Source organism: Dipodomys ordii, unplaced genomic scaffold (assembly GCF_000151885.1).
Source record: "Dipodomys ordii isolate 6190 unplaced genomic scaffold, Dord_2.0 Scaffold158, whole genome shotgun sequence".
Taxonomy (NCBI): Eukaryota; Metazoa; Chordata; class Mammalia; order Rodentia; family Heteromyidae; genus Dipodomys; species Dipodomys ordii.
Window position 1 is genome coordinate 1409074 of NW_012267374.1, and position 7263 is coordinate 1416336.

Consider the following 7263-nt stretch of genomic DNA (forward strand, 5'->3'; position numbering starts at 1 on the left):
AAATCAAAGAAAGGTTGGACAAATGGGATTGCATGAAGCTGCAGAGCTTCTGCATGGCAAAGGACATAGCTAGCAAGATCAATAGAAAGCCCACGATTGGGAGAAGATCTTCACTAGCCATACAATGGAGAAGGATCTCATATCTAAAATATACCTGGAACTCAAAAAATTAAATCCCCCAACAACAAATCCTCAAAGAAACAACTGCCCAATAAACAAGTGATAAGAATGGTGAATAGATACATGAAGAAACGTTCAACCTTTCTAACCATAAAAGAAATGCCAATTAACCCAGTTAGAATGGCTATAATCAAGAACTCTAATAACAACCGATGCTGGAGGGGATGTGGACAGAAGGGAACCATACTGCATTGTTGGTGGGAGTGTAAACTTGTTCAACCACTCTGGAAAGCAGTATGGAGGTTCCACAAAAGACTCCACATAGAGCTCCCCTATGACCCAGCAATCCCACTTTTGGGCATTTACCCAAATGATCACAAACAAGACCACATTAAAGCTACCAGCACGACTATGTTTACTGCCATAGCCAAGATATGGAAACAGCCCACATGCCCCTTAGTAGATGAATGGATCAAGAAAATGTGGTATATATACACAATGGAATTCTATGCCTCCATCAGAAAGAATGACATTGTCCCATTTGTTAGGAAATGGAAAAACTTGGAAAAAATTATATTAAGTGAAGTAAGCCAAGCCCAAAGAAACATAGGTCCCATGGTTTCCCTTATTTGCAATATCTAGTATATGTATGAGTCAAGCGGAAAAGGTCAGATAATGTAATGTCAGGAAAATGAACCCTTAGACATGTATTTTAATGTTTTTTCTTTCATGCATGTGATTCTAACACATTTATAAGACTATCTCTTTGTTGCTTTGTATGTCCCTCCCCCACAGTATAACCCCTGCTTTCACTATATTTGATGTCAGTATAACTTGTGGAGGAGAGGGGGAAAAAACAGTTGTTTAAGGATACAGGTGGACCTGATGCAACAACGAGAAGTATAAGTTGTCATGTCCAAAATGAGCTTTACAATGTCGGTTCCGGGGTGGGGGGAAGGGGGGGGAAGGAGAAGGGTTGGGATTGGGGGGGAGGGGGTGGCTGGGAAGGGATGTGAAGGGTAAACCAAAGGAGGAGTCTGCAATGCTTGGTAAGAAATGTATGCATTATCCTGCCCATGTAATTGTAACCCCTCTGTACAGTATGTTCACAAATAAAATAAAATATAAAAAAAAGAGTGAAGAACCCCATACAAGCAAGGTTTCACAGTCCATCTATTTATTATTTCCTGGGCTGACAGGTTAAGAAGCTGATAGCTTGCCTTCACTTCGGTGAGATGAAATTTGGGTAAATGTATAAGAGCCAGCAGATACGTTGGAGGGTCATTTTGACCTTTTGGTCTGCTCAGGGATCAGGTCGTGTGTATTTCATTTGCTCATGACACTTAGCAGACTTCTAGTCTCAGTAAAGGAAGACAAGTTGACACACACATATTTGGTTCAAGGACAGTGGATTAGAAAGTGTATGTGTAGGCTATGCAGAGACCATACTCTCAGTTTAACTTGAATTTATGAAATACTGGCAATGAAACCTAAGCACTAATAAAAGTACAAAAAATATCGATTCTATTGACTAAAGTATCTGCTAGGCATAAGGTCTCCTTGCTTCAGGTCCTTTGCATTGTAGCATAAAGGTATCAAGGGTATGATTGATGACTGGGTGTGGTGGCTCATGCCCATAATCTCATCTCTTAGGAGGGAAGTTGAGGGTAGAATTTTCAGTTCCTGACTAATTTGGGCTATGTGCAGGGTTCTGCTTCAAAAAGAGAAAGAGAGCCAAATGCTGGTGGCTTATGCCTATAATCCTAGCTACTCATGAGGCTGAGATCTAAGGACTGTGGTTTGAAGCCATCCTGGGCAGGAAAGTCCTTGAGATTCTTCTCTCCAATTAGCTATACACAAAAAAGCCAGAAGTGGAGCTGTGGCTCAAGTGGTAGAGTACTAGCTGTGAGCAAAAAAGCTCAGGGACAGCATCTAGGCACTGAGTTCAAGCTCCAGGATCTATACACAAAATATAAAATAAAAATAAAGAAAAGGAGGATATGGTTGCATCTCATTGCAATCATTGCATCTCATTGCACATTCACTAACATGATCAAATTAGAGTACGAGTGAGATAGCAGAAAAGCAGGAGAGATGTACAAGGTACCACATCCATGGATCAAGTTTCATTGCCTTTGGCCAGAGACCTTCTGGAACCAAAACCAGAAAGGAGGAAATAGACTATCCCATGAAGGCTCAATAAAGACACTACAGGAATTTGAGAGGGGTAAAGTCACAAAAAGGCTGTTTGTTTAACTTAGACTAAGCTCGGATTTTTTTTTTTTTTTTTTTGTCGGTCGTGGGGCTTGAACTCTGGGCCTGGGCGCTGTCCCTCAGCTCTTCAGCTCAAGGCGAGCGCTCTACCACTTGAGCTACAGCGCCACTTCCGGTTTTTCTGGTGGTTTATTGGAGATAGGAGTCTCACGGTCTCTCCTGCCCGGGCTGGCTTTGAACCGCGATCCTCAGATCTCAGCCTCCTGAGTAGCTAGGATTACAGGCGTGAGCCACCAGCACCCGGCTTAAGCTCAGATTTTTATCTTAAACTATTGTGACTGCATTAGCAGGGTACAGACAACCTTTATGTAATGACCTTTTTTTTTTTTGAGCTGTTTCCTCCATGATGCTATAATCTTACTGCTCTTTTTATAGTAAGGTAACAAAATAGTTTTAATGAAACCAATAAAAAAATGATTCCTTCTGCAAAAGACTGGTAATCTTCAACTTGCAATATGAGGCCCTGCAGTTCTGGGTCACTGATGAAGGGAATTAATTGGTGTTATCTTAGAAGCATGGGAGGGATTTCCTCAGTATTCTATGTGAGTGAAAGAAGATTATTAAGAACCTTGAACAAAAATAGCAATATAATTAAAAAATAATGTAAATGCTCTGCAGTTCAAACTGAGCCTCTGTTATTGTCCATGTGGAGGCTCTTGACAAGAGGAATGTCAAAGATTTTGCTTTTTAAAAACTCTCATGTTAATGTTTAAATTAAGCACCGATTATTTTCGTAGAACTAGCACAACTCTGAAATGATGAAAGCTACACTATTTTGCTTGCTTCTTCCCTAAACACTTTTTTTTTTCTCAAAATCTGGTAGATCTACATTGTATTACTGGTAGCAAGCATTTACCTATCAGTGGCTTGTAGGGATCTCAGGAGCAATTTGAAAGGACCTCAGACCTCCATTTGTATCATAGGCTTCTGTGAATCACAATGTATCTACTCTTCTTTGAATGTAATGAGGACCTTGGTTCAAGTTTAATTTACAAATCTCATAAACCTTATTAATTCCAATATTAGAATAACTTCTTTATCTCCTCTCAGTCGTTTCTGTTACCAGTAACGCAAGTAACAAAGGAGACTGGAGGAGGTGATTCTGATACCTGCCCAGACTATGAGTCTTGCCTTTATACCACTACCATTAGGTTCAATATTCTACCTTTTTTTCCTATTTTTTTAGCTGAGTAATAAAATGTGTAAACTAGGTTCATAAATCTGTAGCATACTACCTAACAACTTTTTATACATGTATACTCCTGGGAAATCTATACATAGATTAACTATAGAATATTTCCAGATCTTTCCGTGCCCCCTGCCAACTAGTACTACTGTACAGATACAGATTGACCTCACTATGGCCATCTTGTTGTAATTGCTGTTTTGTCCTTCACTTGACCTTTGCAAGCATTCCAAATCTTATAGAACAAAGTCATTAAGACTATTAACTGATGATGACAAGTTGATAATTTGGGGGAAGCATGTATATATCCCGGTTGGTAAGGCCCATTTTATCTAGCTCATCAGACAAATACCTTCTTTCTACCTCTATGACTTATAGTTGTGGAAGTTTCAGTTTGTGGTTAGTTGGATGTACTTCTTTTGGGCCTATAGTAGGGTAGTAAATCATGGTAGCCACATGGTAGCAAAACTGTTCACCTCATGGCCTGGGCATAAGAAGAGGAGGAACCTAGGGGCCCATTATCCCTTTGTGTAGCATGCCTCCATCAATCAGAAAATTTCTCACTCGGTACCACTTAAAGTTTCCATCACCTACTTAAAGTGTTAGGTTAAGGACTAAGCTTCCATTGCATGGGCTTTTGGAGATTTTCTAGCTTCAAATTCTATTGCACACTCTGTGATCTTGGATTTTTCTGCCAAGTTCTTTGGTATTATAGCACCTGTTATCTGTTCTCATGTACTAGGTTTTCTTGAAATGTCTGTCTAGGAACTAACCATCATCATTTAATCCCTTTACATACACTCTTAACGTTCATGTCTGGCTACTCTCAACTACATGTCATCAAGATTTATCTAAGTCATTTCATTTATTGTTGATTTAATATTTTTCTGGTGCCATAATATCTTTCACTGTTTTATGTTGCTGGCATATATTTTTGTTCATTTATTGTTCAGTTGAGGTATATTTGGATTCTCTCCATTTTTTTTACTCTTGTAAAAGACCATCTAGCTCTGAACATCTATCTATTATGTAACTATCTATGCATGTATCTATATATAAACATTCATGTATCTGCAGAAATGGAGGGATAAATGCTGAACAAATGCAGCAGTGGTACTCACTAGACACGATGTTGAAAATGAACTATACACTATATAACTGTGGGTGGGGATGGGTTGGGGAGAACTGGGAGTGAGAGAAGAGGTAACATTATCCAAAAAGAAATGTACTCTTTACCTGACTTTTGTAACTGTAATCTCTTTAAACATCACCTTTATAAAATTAAAAATTAAAAAAATCATGTATATCATGCGTATAACATTCAAGTATTTTGAGTGTACAACTAAGTCTGGGATTTCTAGGTCATATTATGCTCGGTGTATTATGCCGCTAGGCCAAGAGAGGAGTTCCTACTCCAAATTCTAAGCTCCAACTGACATGAGTACAATCCTTTTATTGGGTGGTTTGAGTTTTGGTTTAGCCCAATGGTTATAGTTTCTCAAAAATTACTTGTAAGCTGGTTCTGGGCAATACTAGCTTGAGCTAGTTCTGATAGTGGCAGTTTTCCTAACTAGTCTCCCTTTTGTTGCTTTCTAATATGTATGTGTATGTACTAGCAAATATTCTTTTAGTGAATTATGAGGGGGAGTACACACAGAATAATTTGAACACCCTGATGTTAAGGTCTGGAGCCTGCCTAGTTTTGAGAACCATCCTCCATACAGCTCCTGGAAAACTCTGATAACAGAGGGCCCCCTGTTCAAACCACATTTCCTCAGGGGAATCTTGGGGGTCAAAACAGTTTTTTTTTAACTTAGGAAATTTATTTTTAGTTCATGAAAACCAAGTTTAAATCAAGTTTCAAATACAGAAATCTATTTCTCCATCATTCGAGCATCTTGCACAGGGTATAGTGAAAAGAGAACAAAGAAAAAAATTCTTCTTTGGACTGTATTATAAACATTATAAAACATATAGTTTTTAACTTCAGAGAGAGTACCATTGTTTGTTATGTTGACAAAAGGTGATCTTTACAGGAATTGTATATATACAGTCTAGACATCCATCCTACAGGTTTTATACACAGTCCAGCCACATCAGCCATCACCAATACTCGATTCCAGAAGGCTATCCTCAGCTTCTGCCATGTGTGGATTGGTCATCCCAGGAGTGACTAAAGCAGGGCTGTTGTCTTACTCTCACTTTGCATTGCATACGCCACTAAGCCTTTCTGATTACAATGAGGAACACAGGGACACAGGGACACAGTTCTGGTTGGTGTCCTTTCCAGTCTTTTGTTCAAGGTGGTCTACAACTTAGAGAACAGAAATTGTAAACAGCAACAATTAACATTTCAGTGTTAATTAGCTAAAAAGGTAACCATCTGAAGAACTCTGACAAAAACGGACACTTAAAATGAACTTTGGCTTAGTTTTATGTCACTTAATTTTTCTTCAGTGCATTGACTTTGACCTTAGGAAAAAAGTCTTTAGATCAGTGTCAGGCATTCTTATACCATCTGCTACCTTCCTGAACACCCCGAGACCCTGAGGTCTCTCTAAATTTTTCTCCTTTGGAACAGACATTTAAGACGATTTTCACTCTCCAAATTCTTATCTATAGGAAACCACTTCTCATTTATTCAAGTCCCTTTGCAAAGCCTTTTTCTTTGGTCTGTTGAGCCTGATAACTATACCATCGACTGATGTGAGCACACACAAGAGTTGGGAATCTAGCAATCTATTAATAATATTCTAGCAAAGATTCCAGTTTAATCCTTCCCTGCCCCATCTCATAATACTGGGTTACCAAAGAGACTTTGATCAGGGAGCCTCCACCAACCCCCCTTCTGATGTTGAATAGGCTAGCTGGACCGGCATTTACCTCATCTCCATTGATCTCATGTTTCTGGAGAACAGTTACCGTTACAGGGCTCCACTGGAACAATACTGAGAAAATGAACTATCAGAACACCTGGAGCCAACTCTGGCCACTTCTGAAGCTGCTTGGGAAGAACTTAACAGAAGAAAAGGCCAACCAGTCAGAAAACCATCTTCAAAGACCATTAATTCCCCCTGTTAAAACCAAAGCCAGACTCTAACCTCTCAAACTGGAAAGGCAGAAGAGAAATGAATTGTGATGGTTTAAGCACTATCTTCCTGTAGTATCATCTATGCCATGTAGTCTCTTTCTCTGCCATGTTGCTTTAACAAACTTCCCAAGTCACCAGTCTTGGGAAGTCCAGTCCGATTTGCTAAGCCTGAGCCTACTCTGCAGGCCTGAGGTACCAGTCCACAGCCTTGGGGTCTGGTTCCACTGGCTGAGGTGAGGCTGATGGTGGCAGGCTTTCAGCCAATGGCCCAGGCATCCCTACCAGCTGTGAAGCACAGTTGCTTCTTCTTCAGGGTCACTCTGATAAATGAGCTTCTTTTCCTTCTGAGGCCCAGATTTTTTTTATAACACTGTATATAGGGCTTGTGAGTTTATGCAGAACCAACCCAAGGCAACTCATAGCCAGGAGTCTAAGGTCTGGTTGACCAGGCTCACCTGTCACCAGACAGTAGACTTTCCTAATAGTGGGGACATGGAGTGTGACTTCTGGGGACCAATCTATACCAAAAGACAGCCCAAGGCAGCCATTCAATAGACCAGGGGGTCCGAAGATGCCTGCGGAATCATCTTGC

General features: G+C 40.0%; 1 pseudogene; it reads right to left on the minus strand.

Annotated features, from left to right (window-relative positions):
* LOC105998194 overlaps positions 1-6947 on the minus strand; it is a 12341-nt pseudogene extending 5394 nt beyond the window's left edge.
* Between the last annotated feature and the right edge of the window lie 316 nt (positions 6948-7263).